General features: G+C 39.6%; 1 protein-coding gene across 4 annotated transcripts in view; it reads right to left on the reverse strand.

Moving 5' to 3' along the window:
* Positions 1–19,557, reverse strand: part of LOC132815498 (adhesion G protein-coupled receptor B1-like) — a 177,660-nt gene that overhangs the window by 93,173 nt on the left and 64,930 nt on the right. The window lies entirely within an intron of this gene.

A 19,557-nucleotide genomic window follows, 5' to 3' on the forward strand; every position in this document is an offset into this window, starting at 1 on the left:
ATAACATTAACACTGCATGAGGAGTCTGCTGATTGGTCGGCAAGTGGACTAACAGAGAATGCACCAATCAGACGATGACTGACAAGGAATTGTCAAGCTTTGTTTAAATTTGAAATCCAGCAAGCTAAGTCTGATTAGTCAAGGCATTCCCTTGAGGTAAAAAAAAAGTGAAAATGGCTTTCATCTATTTTGCTGATTTGCAACAGGCACAGTATGTATACAGATCTTTCTTCAATAATGTGTGTCTTATTAATGCAAATTTGCGATGATGCGATTGCCAATTGGGGATACTATTTCTAAAGTGCAAACTTTTAAAGTGTGCATTGGTCATAACCTGATTCTGATCCCATTAGTTAAAACGGTGCTGCTATTGCACGATTGCACGAGAATGGAACTATCCTGTGATATCAGAAGCAACAGTATGTTCTTTCTGTACATGTAGAAAACAGCACTCTGTATTCAGTGTATACAATGTCTATTCAATATGTATTCACCTGCACTCCGGTGTACATAGGCATGAAAACACTGTCAGCCAGATTGACAATCCTAAATTGGTCATCTTCTTCATACATAAAGAATTATTTAGGAAATGTTGTCCAATTGAGACATGTTCAGTATCTTCTTGTCCCTATCCCAGGACTGTTGATGGGGATGGTGTCGAGGAAGCTGTACTTTCAGTTCACTTTTGGCTCAAGGAGTTGGGGGGGGGGGGGGAGGTTTCCTTCTTACCGTCCTCATCCAGGGAGTGTTTGATGGGGACAATGTTGAGGGATATTTATTAGCAGTTTACTTTTAGTTCGATGAGTCGAGTGAGCTCTATTTTGTATTTAACCCCATGCTGTTCCTGTCCCAGGATGGGAACAGTATTGAGAGAATTTTGATTTCTGTTTATTTGTTGTTTAACAAAGTATACTGCTTGATGTGATCCACCAGTCTTTTGGGCATACGGTCTACACTCCAACATCATACAGTACTTAATTCACATGTCACTATATTTACTTGTGTGATAATCAGGACATCTTGTTGAATTAATGGCAGAATGCTGTTGATGATGAGCACCATTCCTGTTGCGACTCCATAGTAGCAATAAGAAACAGCTACTTCACCTGTTGCTCAAACTTTTCAGAGGCCACAGTAACTACCTTTGGCCCATTTGTGAGTTTGCACGATGATCAGCAAGAAATGATGGAGTTAACCTATGGATGGTTTTAATGCACTCTCTTTTAACATCAGCCTCTCATGGTCTGCAAATAGCCTCAGGACCTATTTACAAATTTGTCAATGAGGCCATTCTTACATACATAGGACTGTAGGAATACTGATATGTTTATTGACCAGTTAAGGTAGGGGTGTCATAGACAGGAACGGAGAATTTCCTGGCTGATTTCCCACTGAGGGCACCAAGGAAAGAGAGCTGATTTGACGGCACCATTTTAATGGTAAATATAAGGAAAAGATGCAGTCTATTAAGATATATAAATAGTACGTACACATTCTGTTTCGATTCTACAAATGAGGGGATGGCTCTTCTCTACTTCATTTCTCACGGCTACGCTTTTACCAATCAAAATGAACCTGCCTGTTTTTAAAATTTAAATAAAGCTCAGCAGTTAATTGTCAGCCATCATTTAAGTGTTGCAAATTCCCTGCCATTATCTCTACCAATCAAATTCCATTTGCCAACTAATCAACCCTCTCCTCTCCAACAGTATATATAAATGTTGATGTTGGCTTGCACCGGGACTTCTTATAAGTTCTCCTGATGAGAAGATGGGAATCTTCAACAAAGATGATTCCTTATTCAGCAATACTTAAATTATATTGTATCAAACAACTATTTAAAAAGTAGTTAGATAGGAATGTAACTTTAATATATGGACATCAAATACCTCATCCTTGGTGCTGAAGACAAAAATGCACATTTGCAGAATTGGTAATAAGAAGTAATAAACTAGAAAGATATCAAATTTTAACAGGATGACAATGGAATTGGGGCAAATTAACTAGAAAATGATCACTAGCAAAGAAATAGAACAACAATGAAGAAACACTTAGAATGTGGCTAAAGTCCAAGAGAAATATATCTCACACCAAAAAATTAACCAATGGATGAACTAAAAGAAATACACTCCAAGTACATTGATGACAAAACTGGTTCAGAGACAAGTCGAAAGAGAAACTATGAAATTAAATGAGCATGGAATAACAGCATACATAAGTTCAAAAAAGAACACAACAGATAAATTCACAGATAATGCCAGAAATATTACGTAACTACTTTGCCTCAGTGTTTCCAAATTGGACTTGACATTAAAAGTAGAGATTCAAAAGCATACAAAAGTATTTAACATAGAAATTAGAAAGAAGATTGATCCACCAGTTAATCTTAGGATAAAACCATTGATCTGGATGAATTACATCTACGCATATCAAAGTGAAAGAAGAAGTAGTGGCCAGACATGTAAACATATCATTAGAAAAGAGAATAGTGTCAGATGATCCTCAGGCAACTGATGGCATTCCTACCTAGAAAATGGGAGATACAACACATTTAGGGAACTGATTATCCTAATATTGCTGCAAGAAAATGAAATAGAATCCTTAACTCAAGTGTCACAGAATCTAGTTCAAGCTCTGTTTCCCCATAATCTTCTTGCAATCCAAACTTTCCTTCTCCTAATCTGTATAACGCTACTGTCTTTTCTTTGGCTTCCCCATTCATGAGGAAATATTCTTCTCTCAATATCCTACTTTAATATTCATATTTAATTGAGCCATGTCTTCCTCTTTGCTTTTGGTGAATCAGTATGATGACGGTGCTTTTACTCAGTGAATGTGTGCACTTCTTTTGCCTGTAGTAGAAAGACGAGCTCCCATTTTGTCAATCTCCTTGATTTCTACATCCATTATCTATTTTTACCTCTTTCCTTTTTTTCTCAAATGCTACTCCTTTCCCTTCTGCCTCTCACTTTTTGACATTTCCTAATCTTCAATCTCTTGTCTTTCCGATTCAGTGCATCCACCAGCCTGTTCTTTCCGTGCTTCCTTCTCTCTTTTTGTTCTCCTTCTCCTCATCCAATATCTGCATTGTTGTGTGTTTTATTTTCTTTCGTTTCATGGTCTTCAGGTCTATTCCTATCCAACTCCAGTCTCTTGAGAATTTTCTTACCTAAGAGGAAGTTAACTTATTGCAGTCTATAAATGCAAATAAATGGTCTGGATTGTTTATTCCATACTGCTGCAGCCTTCTTCAAGTTCAAAGTGAGCATATTACTGAAAGAATTGAAGATCTCTTACATTTCCTATACAAGCCCTGTGATAGCAGTACAATAGCAGTTGAGAAGCAATGGAAAAACCCAAGTTTCACTCTGCAGATTCACACATGATGAGTGAGGTTGTGTGTGCAAAGTTTGGGAGCATCACCAGGACACAACCAAGTATGAGGATGAATAAAAATTCCATTAAAAGAAAAGAAAATTGCTAAGATTAAATCAAATTCTCTACAGTGGGGAAACAGGCCCTTCAGCCCAACACCAATCCTCTGAAGAATTACCCACCCAGAACCATTTTCCTCTGACTAATGCACCTAACTCTACAGGCAATTTAGCATGGCCAATTCACCTGACCTGCACATCTTTGGACTGTGGGAGGAAACCCACGCAGACACAGAGAGAATGTGCAAACTCCACATAGACAGAGAGCCAAGGCTGCAATCAAACCTGGGTCTCTGGTGCTGTGAGGCAGCAGTGCTAAGCACTGAGCCACCGTGCCGTCCAGTACAGGGACAGGTTACACAATCTGGAGAAGCCTGCCTAAAGTTATAATTCTAACAAGTTAATATGACATCACTTGTGAACGTCACACTTCAGAAAGTTAAGTCCAAGAGTTCTCTTTTTTTCTCCAATAATTGGAAGCGTTTACTGCAATACTTATTAGCAGGTTGATTTCTTTCTTAACAAAGATTAATGGGAAACCATTGTAATTAATAACATTTGTTTATTAATTAAGTATAGGTTGACAAAGCAACTCTAATGCCAAGTCTGATAAAGAAACTCATTACTCAAATTCAGGAGCAAATCTATAAGAATGATGAATAAAGTGCTATTTGTTGATGAAGCTCAGATATTTAAACCAAAATTTAAAATCAGTATTCAGCAAATAATTTACAATAAATTGACAACACAATCTGTTCTCTACTAAGTATAAAGTTAAGGGAATTAATTGTGATGAAAATTTTAATTCATCAGTACTTTTTCATTTTTTTTCCCACCTGGGATTTTTTTTTAAACAAACAAAAGTCTGCAGGATGAAAATAATAATTGATATTTAACCTTTGTGCAAGGAAGCCCCTAAACACAACTTATATAATCCAATAGTGTGCACACAGGACTAGTTTTAGTAAATACCCATAAATGTTACATTTAAGATTAAGATTGGCTATGAAAGCTGTCCAGGATACCATTAATTAAATATATTTTCCCTCTTTCATTTGCTGCTCTGGAGCAAATATACTCCATTTTCCCAAAATTAGTCCTGTTTTGTAACAGGACTGGAGTGGCAAGTTGATCTTGCTAATTTAAATTGGATATGATGCTCCTTCACATAGTTAAGCAGCTTTCTAACACCCTCTGTCAATGACTGCATGTAAACAATGACTGTTTTGCTAATGCATCATACAGCTGGTACCAAATCTGATTGGTAGACATTTTCATGGAGAATGTATCCACAAGTGATGTTTGACTGTTAACTGCCAGAATTGTGCAACTCAAGCACTCTCCATAGGAAAGCATCTACCAAAATTTACTTGCCAGTCAGCACTCTCCTCTCCTTTGGGCGGCACGGTGGCACAGTGGTTAGCACTGCTGTCTCACAGCGCCTGAGACCCGGGTTCAATTCCCGACTCAGGCGACTGACTGTGTGGAGTTTGCACGTTCTCCCCGTGTCTGCGTGGGTTTCCTCCGGGTGCTCCGGTTTCCTCCCACAGTCCAAAGATGTGCGGGTCAGGTGAATTGGCCATGCTAAATTGCCCGTAGTGTTAGGTAATGGGGTAAATGTTGGGGTATGGGTGGGTTTCGCTTCGGCGGGTCGGTGTGGACTTGTTGGGCCGAAGGGCCTGTTTCCACACTGTAAGTAATCTAATCTAAAAAAAAATCTAAAATATACAAAGGAACTTTGATTATCCGAACAGCACAGGCAGGGAGTATTTTGTGCAAATAATCGAAAGTTCAGATAATTGAATGCCAGACAACACAGTTTAGCCCAGCATCGGGACATTGCGATTGTTTCCGGATAATCTGAAATTCAGATAATCAAATGCTGAATAATCGAGGTTCCTCTGTACATGTTGGTTGAGCCCTCATACTTCTAAGTTTGCAAACTGTCCTGATGAATGCGAGATGAGAAGCTTTGACAAAATGTTTCTTTTATAAACAATACTCAAGGAGGTCTTTCTTTACTCAGAAGGTTGCGAAACTATGGAATTCTCTACTGCAAACAGTTGTGGACGCACCATTGTTGATTAAAGGAGGAGATAGATTGTTGGTCTCTCATTGAATGGAATTTGGAGAACAGACAAAAAGTGGGATTTATACTGATTCTTAGTCATAGTGAGAATAAATGTTGGAGCAGGGGCAAGGGACTATGTAGCTGATTCCTGGTCCTATACCTTGCGTTCTTATTTTTGGATCTATTGCATGTCATGAGGTCATTGGAAACATCCACAGGAAGATCATGGAAGAGAATGCATTTATTCACAATGAGGTCAATGGAAACATCCACAGGAAGATCATGGAAGAGAATGCATTGATTCATAAATGGTCAACAAGAATGAGAGCAGGCGGACAGAAGATTACATGATGATAGCAAGGTCAACTTTAAATGTAGCTTGGATACCACACAGTGGCATTCTGGTCCACTTTCACCAAAAGCTGAATTTTTCCAACATTAGTATAGCACACATCGCAAAGTTTGAGAACAACTGAGGTAAACCATTGATTCCCAGTGAATAAAATTTCTGATCTAAGTACGTCTCCTTTATCCACTCTGTTCAATGGATCAGTTCAATGAATCAGTTATCATCGTTCCTTGACAGTCAGGTCCGTATTTTAGAAATCTTGCCACTTCTGTAATTACTCTGCTCTTTATATGGTTTTCATTTTGACTCCGTGATGAATAAATGATTTAAATTTTCCATGGTGCAAAGAGTGGCAATTTTTCATTTCGTAATTCTCAAATACTGACATTCAGCATAGTATTCCTTGGCCAACATGATTTGCAATTTTTCTGACAGGACTTTTTAAACATTCATAGACCACATTTAGCACTGTTCATTTTGATGCGAGCTAAATGCGTTTCTGCTGCATAAATATAGTTTATGAGAGCTCCAACTGTGCTTCAGAAAGCTATTCTCAGGCAATAAAATGGATATAAATCCAACCAGCAAGGATATTCAGAAGAATGCAATAAAGTCCAAGGCTAGTAGCTCATGGCGAACACTTGTCCCATTCCAGAAATGCTCAAGAACAAAAGATACAATGAAAGGAATATGGTGTTGCACTAACAATGAGATTAAACAGAAGCAATTAAGGAACATAGTGTGAAGCCATTTTGTTATTTTTAGAATGATCTTTGGGTGAGTTTTATTTCACAATAAACTTCCATATCAAAGCTAACATTGAGCTTAACAGCTCAATAGGCCAATTCCAATAGATATCCAGCTTTTTTTGACCACCTTTGTTGAACGTATATTTGCTTATGTGTATGTAAAACAATATACAATAGAACAACTTATCAATCTGACACAGGTAAAAGGCCCAAATCATAAAATTTCCAATTAAGCATCAAAGTAATGTGATGTGCTGTATTTAGCACCAATTCCGCAAAGTATTGGTGGAGGTTGAAGTCATATTCACAAGATAAATAACAGAAATAGGTTTAAGTAAAAGATAATAGAACTAAATGAATGAATGAATGATTTACATCCTTGTCAGGCTCATAATATCAAAGAGCAAATAAATCCATGATTTCAGATGACACATACCCCTGACGGAGAAGGAAGGGGAATTGTGAGGGAGTGCTCATAGGGTGAATACTGTACAAACCTTAGTACTTGTGCCATTTTCAAAACAGACTCAGGTAGCTTCAAAAATATTAGTCCCATAGGATAGTGAAGAAGGCGTTTGGTGTGCTTTCCTTCATTGGTCAGAGTATTGAGTACAGGAGTTGGGGAGTCATGTTGCAGCTGTACAGGACATTGGTTGGGCCACTGTTGAAATATTCTGTGCAATTCTGTGTAATTCTGGTCTCCTTATCAGAAAGATGTTGTGATACTTATAGTCAGAGATGTACAGCATGGAAACAGACCCTTCGGTCCAACCCGCCCATGCTGATCAAATATCCCAACCCAATCTAGTCCCACCTGCCAGCACCCAGTCTATATCCCTCCAAACCCTTCCTATTCATATACCCATCCAAATGCCTCTTAAATGTTGCAATCGTACCAGCCTCCACCACATCCTCTGGCAGCTTATTCTATACACGTACCACCCTCGGCGTGAAAAATTTACCCCTGAGGTCTCTTTTATACCTTTCCCCTCTCACCCTAAACCTATGCCCTCTAGTTCTGGACTCCCTAACCCCAGGGAAAAGACTTTATCCATTGATGCTATCCATGCCCCTCATAATTTTATAAACCTTTATAGGTTAACCCTCAGCCTCCGACGCTCCAGTGAAAACAGCCCCAGCCTGTTCAGCCTCTCCCTGTAGCTCAGATCCTCCAATCCTGGCTTCATCCTTGTAAATCTTTTCTGAACCCTTTCAAGTTTCACAACAGCTTTCTGATAGGAAGGAGACCAGAAATGCAGACAATATTCCAACAGTGGCCTAACCAATGTCCTGTACAGCCGCAACATGACCTCCCAACTCCTGTACTCAATACCCTGACCAATAAAGGAAAGCATACCAAATGTCTTCTTCACTATCCTATCTCCCTGCGACTCCACTTTCAAGGAGCTATGAACCTGCACTCCAAGGTCTCTTTGTTCAGCAACACTCCCTAGGACCTTACCATTAAGTGTATAAGTCCTGCTAAGATTTGCTTTCCCAAAATGCAGCACCTCGCATTTATTTGAATTTAACTCCATCTGCCACTTTTCAGCCCATTGGCCCATCTGGTCCAGATCCTGTTGTAATCTAAGGTAACCATCTTCGCTGTCCACTACAACTCCAATTTTGGTGTCATCTGCAAACTTACTAACTGTAACTCTTATGCTTGCATCCAAATCATTTATGTAAATGACAAAAAGTAGAGGGCCCAGCACCGATCCTTGTGGCCTTCAGTCTGAAAAACAATCCTCCACCACCCTCTGTCTTCTACCTTTGAGCCAGTTCTGTATCCAAATGGCTAGTTCTCACTATTCCATGAGATCTAACCATGCTAATCAATCTCCCATGAGGAACCTTGAACAACGCCTTACCTAAGTCCATATAGATCACATCTACTGCTCCGTCCTCATCAATCTTCTTTGTTACTTTTTAGATTAGAATAGATTAGATTAGATTAGATTACTTACAGTGTGGAAACAGGCCCTTCGGCCCAACAAGTCCACATCGACCTGCCAAAGCGCAACCCTCCCAGGCCCATTCCCCTACTTCTTCAAAAAACTCAATCAAGTTTATGAGACATGATTTCCCATGCACAAAGCCATGTTGACTATCCTGAATCAGTCCTTGCCTTTCCAAATACATGTCCATCATGTACCTCAGGATTCCCTCCAACAACTTGCCCACCACCGAGGTCAGGATTACTGGTCTATAGTTCCCTGGCTTGTCTTTACCACCCTTCTTTAGCAGTGGCATCACGTTTGCCAATCTCCAGTCTTCCGGCACCTCACCTGTGACTATCAATGATACAAATATCTCAGCAAGAGGCCCAGCAATCACTTCTCTAGCTTCCCACAGACTTCTTGGGTACATGTGATCAGGCCCTGGGAATTTATCCACCTTTAACTGTTTCAAGACATCCAGCACTGGACATCTGGACATTTTGCAAAATGTCACCATCTATTTCCCTACAGTCTATATCCTCCATATCTTTTTCCACAGTAAATAATGATGCAAAATATTCATTTAGTATCTCCCCCATTTTCTGTGGCTCCACACAAAGGTTGCCTTCCTGATCCTTGAGGGACCCTATTCTCTCCCTCGTTACCCTTTTGTCCTTAATATATTTGTAAAAACACTTTGGATTCTCCTTAATTCTATTTGCCAAAGCTATCTCATGTCCCCGTTTTGACCTCCTGATTTCCTTCTTAAGTGTACTTCTACTTTCTTTATACTCTTCTAAGGATTCACTCGATCTATCCCATCTATACCTGACATATGCTTCCTTCTTTTTCTTAACCAAACCCTCAATTTCTTTAGTCATCCAGCATTCCCTAATACCTACCAGCCTTCCCTTTCACCGTGACAAAAAAGATCTACAAGGATATTGCCAGGGTTGGAAGATTTGAACGATCAGGAGAGGCTTCCCTGGAACATTGGAGGATGAGGGTGACCTTATGGAGGCTATAAAATCATGAGGGGCATGGATAGGATAAATAGACAAAGTATTTTCCCTGGAGTGGGGGAGTCCAGAACTAGAGGGCATCGGTTTAGGTTGAGAGGGGAAAGATATAAAAGAGAACTAAGGTGCAACTTTTTTCACGCAAAGGATAGTACGTGTATGGTTTGAGCTGCCAGAGGAAGTGGTGGAGGCTGGTACAATTGCAACGTTTAAAAGGCATTAGGATGGGTATATGAATAGGAAGGGTTTGGAGGGATATGGGCTGGGTGCTGGCAGGTAGGGCTAGATTGGGTTGGGATATCTGGTCGGTATGAACAAGTTGGACCGAAAGGTCTGTTTCCATGCTGTACATCTCTATGACTTCACTAGTTACATGAAAGAAATGGATCTAATTATCAGTAGCAAATGTGGCAATTAATTGATTGATAATAGCCTAATATAAGGTAGAAAAACATAATCAGATCCTGCTTCACCTCACCAATGACATATCAGGAGGAATGCAGAAAACTTGTCATAGTGCATTTTAATTTACATGAAAAGGTTTCCTCAAAATTCCACATGAAAAGATAAGATGGAAGCAGCGAAGTTGCAGGGTTAGATCTGATGATCAGCAAAGCAGCTACTGGGAGGGTACTTTTGCCTTTGCTTGTCTACATTTTCAATAAGGGATCCGCAGTGAAGCAAAAACAACTTCAAATGGGATTCCCTGCTATTATTTCAGGTAACTCTGCAGTTTGGGCAATGAGACCTCTAAAATACAAACAGTTAAGTGTTTTTTGTACAAAGAGTGAGCAATGTGCATAATGGACTTCCAATTAGTATGAAGAAGGTGAAAACCTTACAACATTCAACCAATCAGCAGGTCCTCTGATGGAGGGGTTCAGGGGTTGATGGTGTCATCAAATTTTGATTAGCATAGATGGGCTAAGATGGAACTAATTATTCTTCACACAGAAGACTTTCTAAAAAGTATCATTAAATCCCACGTTAATTTAACACATCCATTTTACAGGACAAGATGAAACCATAGGACTCCAAAATCTTGCTAAAATGCATACAGAGCAAAACTACTTAAAGAACTGAATTATCCAAATTTCTGAGGGTAAAAGGGATATTTATTTCTCCTAGCACTGACTGCTAACTTGTTGATTCATTTCATGCAACATGTTGAAAAGTTTGCTCTGAACTTATTTACTTGAATTAATGTCAATTTTCATTCAAACTAATTTCAAAATGTGAAGAAAATATATCAAAATATATATCATCCACACCAACCTGAAACTTGCTGTAGCATTTTAATGTAAAAATGCTGCTGCTAACTGAGCAGCAGGTATTCACTGGCTGTTGGCAAGCAGGTCAAAGCCATTCCACTAAATATTTAATGCATTTAAGCTCTAACTCATAAAACCACACAGTTGGACATAAATACAGGAACTACACAAGCCCAAATTTAAATATCTGAAAGTGCGCACATGCACAATTTTCTAAAACTCAACCTGAGAATTATGTATCTTGCTCTAAGGATCCTGTGTGAAAACAAATTCACATGTATTTCCCCTTGGATTTGGTTGCATGAAGCAGTTCACGTAAATTACTGCTTTCATTGTATTATTCAAACATAGCCACATTAAACTTTTAAGAAAATTGGAATTCCAAGAAATATTCTCTGCATTTTTCTGTAAAAGATGATAAGTGGCTTTCTTTCACAAACTCGAGAGACTGTTTTATAGATTTTAAGATATGTTTGAGAACTTTCTTTCCTGTAGGATATTGGGGGCATCTTACTGGCACACAAGTTATAGATAGTTAAATAATAAGATAATTTAGCACTGTTGTTGGTGGTGGTGGGGGAGAATGTTAGCCATTGTTCTTCTTCAAACACTGCCATGTGATCTTTTACATCCACCTGAGTTAGCAGAAAGGTTCTTGGTTTGACAAGTCTTCTGAGAGACATTACCTCCAACTGTGTTGCACTCCCTCACTATTGCAATGCACATAGAGCTTGGAATATGTGCCAGGTTAGGGTTTGAGCTAATAAACTGCTACAGAGACAAAAGCACTATTACTGCATCAAGGCTGATAGCAGGACAGGAACAATGTTAAATAATTAAAAAGTACAAAGTGTTGAAGTCAGTGAAATAAACATTCACCTTAAGAGGTGGCTCAAAATGGACAGAGTTGAAATAGCCACCTGGAATAGACAGTGTCAGACATTCAGTTCCATTACAGTCCATGGAATTATGAATCAAATCCTGCATAGAACAGATAATTGATTCACTGCAACCTGTTTTGCCCCACAATCCAAGTTTCTCAACTATTATCTTTTAATAACACGAAGAGCCTAGAAAAATATCTAAGCAGCATTTTTGATTGAAAAGCAAGCATAGTTGTTGAATATTTGACATCTAAACTAAAACAGGAATCCGTTGATGAGCATGTTGTGTATTGGCATCACTTTTGACTTTTTCTGATTCTAGCATTATGAAGTCATGTAATAACAGTGCTTCTTCACAAAATTAAAATATCTCACACATTTCTGCAACAATGGGGAAATGTTCAAACCATCTTTTAAATAACACTAAAGCTCAAAGTGTCTGAAAAACAACAAAATATGCACACACATGGCAAATGCACTGGGATGAACCTTTGGAGGAATAACATTATCACACAACATAATCTAAATAGTGCTTCTTTGAGAGGTTGTGAGAGCAGAAGGGCTTGGAGGTTGTATAGTAGCAAATCTGAAGTTGGCAAATCCAATTGTACGAGTGACATTTTTCAGGCAGTTGACAGATCTCCGCACTCCACTGAAGTAAAGTTGTTCGCCGGCGGAAAGATTGATAGGTGTTGCACGTTCAGTTAAACAAAAGTATGTACCTCTCAATGAGGTAGGGTAAATGTAAAGTCACCACAGTCCCAGAGGACCATAAAGCTGCTCTCTCATTTGCGAGAGGTGACTGGTAACGGTTGAATCTGAGGATCACCATAACTCATGCAAGGGGAGAGGTTGAAAGGAGGATTCTCAACTGTGAAGCTCAGTAAGCCAAATGGCTGATTTGTGAGGCGGAGTGATGCCAACAGTGTAGCTTCAATTCCTATTCTGTTTGCGGTTACCACTAAGGTTCTCAACCTCACCCCTTGTCTGAGGTGTGGCAACCTTCAGGTTAAACTCAGCATCAGAACAAGCAGACCTCCGGGACAATGATGACTTTACCATGGGGTAGGTTTGCTGCCACTATTCTCTTTAAGTATAGAAATCTATGGGGAATGCTTGTTCTAATAAGGGAGAAATTAATACTTCCTGGCATAACAAGAAGAGAATCTTGTATTGAATAGAAGAGGTTGATTGCATGTTACCAACTAGTTACAGATTATGTTGACATGATAGACCTTGTTGCAGACATCATGAGAAGGGCCTGGATGCTAGGTCTTATTCCTCCAATATCCCAAACTATTACACCCACAGTTCTAAATGACATCATCGCAGTGGATCCTACTTCTGGCACTCCTCAGTATGAGCCTTTCAAACCCACGCACGACAATGTTTCAAGATATGTTATTATTTTTCTTTTATTTGGAACTTTGAGTTCTGCAGTGGTCAGAAGCAAGCACAGTTTTAAGTTGGATTTCTATTTCTACCTTGCATGGCTTAAGAAGGAAAAGATTTAGCTTTAGTTTTGAGCTTCATGTGAGAGTTGTCTGGATATGTGTGTAAATGTTGAAATGAGGCTTTTGAAAGAAAAATCTTCAGGCGAATTGTTTAGTGTTCTAGAACAGACAAAGAGATTGGGCTATTTCTGATCAAAAAAAAGATGTAAAAATAAATTTTGATTTATAGACGACGGAGCCATCCAAAAGGACAGTGAGTGTCCAGGATTATTTCAGATAGAAGCAATTCATTTGGTGAGAAAGAATTGGAAGAGCAGCAGTGCAGTTTAGCAGTCTCCAGAACAATCAGTGCAAGAGAAAAGAAGCCATGAGTCGCTAAAGTCATGAAATGATGGGCTCAAAACAAAAACTTAAAAATCACACAACACCAGGCTATAGTCCAACAGATTTATTGGAAGCACCAGCTTTCAGAGCACTGCTCCTTCATCAGGTGGTTGTGGAGAATAAGATTATAAACTTTTGCTATAAATTCCGTGTCTTGCATTGTGATGTAACTGAAATGATATATTGAAAAAGATCCGGATTATTTAAGTCTCTCATCTGTTAAAATGACCATGTTGGTTTCAGTTCCTTCATATGTAAATCTCCAAACTTTTTTTTAAGTTAAAAGTCAAAAACTTCTTTAAAAGTTAAAAAAAGTTAAAAGTTTAAAATATTTAAAGTTAATTTTGCAATTTAAATATTAAAAAACTGAAACTAACATGGTCATTCTAAAAGATGACCATATTAGATGACTTAACAAACAATCCAGGTCTTTTTCAATATGTAATTTCAGTTACACCACACTGTAAACTTTTGCCTTAAATTCTGTGTCTTACAATCTGAATAACAATCCACCCAGACTCATTCCTCTACATTTACCCCTTCACCTAACATTACGGGCAATTTAACGTAGCCAATTCACCTAACCTGCACATTTTTGGACTGTGGGAGGAAACCGGTGCACCCGGAGGAAACCCACGCAGACACAGGGAGAGTGTGCAAACTTCACAGACAGTTGCCCGAGGTGGGAATTGAACCCGGGTCTCTGGCGCTGTGAAATAGCAGATGATATCACAATTTCCTTTCAGTAAAAAGGATCACAAGAGTGTATTTACCCCATATAATGTAAGATGCACCAGAAGAACCTCAATAAATGAAAATATCAATGAAAATATATATTTTTGGAAATATACTTGAGAAAGAAATGAGACCACCTGGCAGTGACTGGTAAAATTGCCAGCAACAAAGCAAGACGACAAAGTGGGGAATATGCAAAGACTTTATGAAACAGATTAGGAATAATATTTCAGAGAAATACCAAGATATTTGCTGCTATCGAGGATCATGGAATGTGGAAGATCGTAATGCTGCAAAATATGACAGCTGAAGAAAATCCGTGATCGCAAGCTCAGTGTTGTGGTTTTAGGTTTAGAGGGAAAAAATGTGTACAGAAGATTAATTCAATGGTGTAAAGTCTATGGCAATTATGCTCCAAACAACATACTTGTAGGTTACGTGAATGTTTTAAAGTATGCAACATTCAACGGACCAAACGTTCAGTGCTACCAAGGAATGCTCACATCAAAGAATCACAGAGGGCAACTATCCAGCCTATCATGACTCCATCAGCTCTTGAAATGGATACAATGACATAGTGCCATCCTCCCATCTTTTCCCTACTGCCCTGCACATGACTTTTTTTTTTAAACAGAGCAATCTATTGCCCTCTTGAATGCCTCAAGGGAACAAGCTTCTACACACACTTCAAGGCAGTGGAAAATGATTTGTGGTTTGGAATGGAGCTTGCAGGTGGTGGCATCCTCAAGTATCTTCTGTCCTTTTAGATGGCAGAAGTTGTGCATTCAGAAGGTACTTTGTGAAGCCTTGGTGAGTTCTTCCAGTGCATCTTATAGATGGTACACAGCGGTGGAAGGTTCAAAGGATTAGAAGAGGTGCCAATCAAGTGTGCTTTGTTTGAACTAGAAGGTGTCTAGCTTCTTGAGTGCTGTTGGAACTGCAACTATCTAGTCAAGTGTAAAGTTTTGAATCAGATTGAGACATATTAAAATCTAATAAAGATTGATGGACAAATGCAGGGAGGATGATTTTCCGGGTTGGAGAGTCTAAAATCAGGGCACACCTGGATATAGGGTAGAGTATTTAGGTTTGAGATGATGAAACATAGATGTAGGTTTGCTCGCTAAGCTGGAAGGTTCATTTCCAGATGTTTTATCACCATACTAGGTAACATCTTCAGTGTGCCTCTGGATAAAGCAAAGCTGATGTTTCCTGCTTTCTATTTGTATGTTTGGGTTTCCTTGGGTTGGTGATGTAATTTCCTGCGGTGATGTCATTTCTTGTTCTTTTTCTCAGGAGGTGTTAAATGGGGTCCAAGACAATGTATTTGTTGATAGAGTTCCAGTTGGAATGCCATGCTTCTAGGAATTCTCATGCATGTCTCTGTTTAGCTTGTCCTAGAATCAATGTATTGTCCAGTTGAAATGGTGTCCTTCCTTATCTGTATGGAAGGATATTAGTGAGAGAGGATCATGTCATTTTGTGGCTAGTTGATGTTCATGTATCCTGATGGCTAGTTTTCTGCCTGTTTGTCCAATGTAGTGTTTGTTACAGTTGTTGCACAATATTTTGTAAATGACATTAGTTTTGCTTGTTGTCTGCATAGGCTCTTTCAAGTTCATTAGCTGCTGTTTTAGTGTGTTGGTGGGTTTGTGGGCTACCATGATGCCAAGGGGTCTGAGTAGTCTGGCAGTAATTTCTGGGATGTCTTTGATGTAGGGGATGATGTCCCGCTCTACTGGGACATCTAGGAATAACAGTGTTTGGTTGTTTTCCTCCTCTTTAATAAAATACTGAAAGAGGCTCACTGAAGATGTTACCTAGTATGATGACAAAATGTCTGAAAATGAACCTTACTGCTCAGCAAGCAAATGTACATCCAGGACCTCAACCTGAGTTACAAATCTTCTCAAAACATGAGCAAACATTTCTTCACTCAAGCATTAATGAACCTAAGAATTCTCTATCATTGGAGGATGTGAAGGCTCAAACATTTAATATATACAAGAAAGTGATTGATACCTTTTTTAGATATTAATGGCATCAGGCACACAGGGAAAAAGTGGTATTGAGATACAGGATTAGTCATGATCTTTAATGAATGGCAGAGCAGATTCATAGAGCTGCATGCCCTACTTCTGCTCCTAGTTTCTAAGCGCATTTCATTATACACCTGACTTGTACCTTATGGATGGTGGGTATGCCTTGAGCAGTCAGGAGTTGAGCCGTTCACTGTGGAAGACCCAGCCTGAGACCTTTCTTTTTGTTGTTAACAGTATTTACATGGCAGGTTCCGACATGTAACTGGTCAATGATAAGCCACAAGATTTTGATGATGGGGAATTCAGCGATGGTCATGTTATTTAATATTAAGGGGAGACATTTGAATACCGCTTGGTAAGGATGGTCAGTGTCTGGTAATTTTGCGACTTTTTAAAATTCATTCATGGTATGTGGGTGTCGCTGGCTGAGCCAGGATGTATTGCTCGTTTCTAGTTGCACTTGAGAAGGTAATAGCGAACTGCCTTCATGAACCGCTGCAGACCACCTGCTGCGGGTTGACCCACAAAGCCATTAGGGAGGAAACTCTTGAATGCTATTTGCCACTTGTCAGTCCAAGCCTACATATTGTCTAGGTCTTGCTATACTTCAAACTAGACAGCTTCATGAATTGGTGCTTAATACTGTGTAATCATCTGCAAATATCGTTACTTCTGATCTTATGATGGATGGCCACTGGTGAAGTAGCTGCAGATGATTAGGCATCAAATACTACCCCAGGATCTCCTGAACAAATGCCCTGTGGCTGGATAATTGGCATCCACTTAATACAACCTTCCTTCGTTGTTCCAGGCAACACTATGATCAGTGGAGATTTTTTTTCACTGATTTCTATTGACACCGACTTCACTCAGACTCTTTGATGCCATATTTGATCAAATGCCGCCTTCATATCAAGTCCAGTTATCCTCACTTCAGATCCTTTGGCCATGTTGGATCCAGGCAGTAAGGAGGTTAGGAACTGAGTAAACCCTGCCAGGTCATCAGTGAGCAGAGTATTTTTCAGCAAGTCTTATGTGATAGTACTGTTGATAATGCCTTTCATCATTTTGTTGATGATTGAGAGAGGACTGATGCAATATTAATTGGTGAGTTTGGAGTTGCCCTTTTTTGTGAAGATGAACAGGTCTTCAGTACAACTGCATAATGCCATCTGGGTCACAGACTTCGCAGACCAGTCCCTTCAGCCATTTCTTGAAATCATGTTAAGCAAATTGAATTGGCCGAAAACTGCATCTGTGATGCCGGGGTGACTGGTAAAGATGAGGTCAGGTATATTTCTGGTTCCTTTACCAGCTGCTGCAGCCTCTAGAGGAGGCTGAGATGGGATATCTGCTCCAGAGATAATGGATGCAAATACTTCAGTCTCATGTTTTGCAATTATGTGCTGAACATCCCCATTACTGAGGGTGGATGTATTTATGAATGTCCTCCTTCAGTGAGCTGTTATACTGCCCATCACCATTAATGACTGAATGAGGTAGGACTGCAGAATTTTGATCTGATCCTTTGGTTGTGAGATTGCTTAGCCATGTCATTATGTTGCTTGGTAAACACTAAGCCCTGTGTTGCCTGGTACTGCTCCTGACATGCCCTCCTGCACTCTTTATTGAACCAGGGTTGGTCCCGGGTGGGATGATAATGATTGAGTGAATAATACGCTAGGCCATTAGGTTACAGACTGGGGTTAAATACAATTCTGTTGCTGCTGATGGCCCACAGAACACCATGGATGCCCAGACGCAGGTTGCTAGATCTGTATGAAATCTGTCCCAATCAGCACAGTGAAAGTCTCACACATTACGACGGAGGGAATCCCCAATGTGAAGCTGGGAAATTGTCTCCACAAGAAACGATCAAACCAACAGACACTATCATAAACAGATGTAAGTGATACAGGTAGATTGGTAAAGATGAGGTCAGGTATATTTCTGGTTTCTTTACTAGCTGCTGCAGGCACAGCCTAATAACTATATCCTCTGGGACTCAGCCAGCTTGATCTTTAGTAGTGTTACGGAGCTTCTCTTGATGCTGGGCATTAATGCTCTGGAGCATATTCTGTGCCTTTGCCAGCCTCAGTGATTCTTCCAAGTGGTGTTGAGCATGGAAGAAAACTAATTCATTGGAGGAGAGGGCCTTGCTGGTAATCAGCAGGATGTCTCCTTGCCCATGACTGACGTGATGCCATGAGACTAATGGATCTGGAGTCACATACTGGACTCTTGGGCAAACTCTTCCTGCCTGTGTTCTGTTGTGCCACCATTATCAGTGAGTCTGTCCAATCCAGAGGTACAGCACATACCCAGGAATGGTGTTGGTATTACCAGGGACATTATTCGTGGTACTTCATAGTGAAAGAAACCGGATATGCATCATGAGTGAACAAAAAGAATTACATTTATTTGGCACCTTTTCAGGTCCTCTGGAGTTCAGAAGTGGATTCACATCCAAGGAGTTACAACTTATGCAAAATAAACAGAAATATTAAGAAAGGATTTTAGGACAGTTGCATTTCAAATAAAAACCTGACCCATGCTGTCCTTTCAATTATATAAAATTCAATCAAGATCTATATAGATATAATTTCAAATTCACTGAATCTCCACAGTATGCCGCTTGAAATTACTGTAACAGGAAACTTATTTTTTTGGAACAGATTTTCTTGACTAAAGAAAAATGACTTCCTCCAGCCCTTCCATCCTTTGACCAACAAATCCTGACGGTTTCTGCTGTCACTGCAGTGAATACAGAGGAAGAGCAGATTAAGACAATGGCTCGTTGCCAAGACCATCCTTAGTGGTAAAGTGATGGCTGAGACCTTGCCCCCAGGATGTCAACTGCTACAACTACGTGAGGCAAGAAGAGCCAACACGACAGATGCTTTATAGATCATCCTCTGCCAAGTAATTCTGAGGCAGAATCAACATTTAAGTGCTGATATGTGACATTCAGTTACAAATTTTATATGTACATTGCACTTAGAAGGTTTGCTTTGGATCAATGCATCCCCATTCTGCACAAGCTATTATATGCATAATCACATTTGGAAATCATTCCTACAAACCAGGATGGGAAAACCCTGGTATACAGGGAGAATGGTGCAGTGTTAGTGGTGCAGCTAGTAATTCAGGAGGTCTGGTTAATGCTATGCCAATGCAAGTTCAAATGCAATGATGGCAGTCAGTGGAACTTATGTTTAGTTACTT

Source organism: Hemiscyllium ocellatum, chromosome 4, assembly GCF_020745735.1.
Source record: "Hemiscyllium ocellatum isolate sHemOce1 chromosome 4, sHemOce1.pat.X.cur, whole genome shotgun sequence".
In the NCBI taxonomy this organism is placed as follows: Eukaryota; Metazoa; Chordata; class Chondrichthyes; order Orectolobiformes; family Hemiscylliidae; genus Hemiscyllium; species Hemiscyllium ocellatum.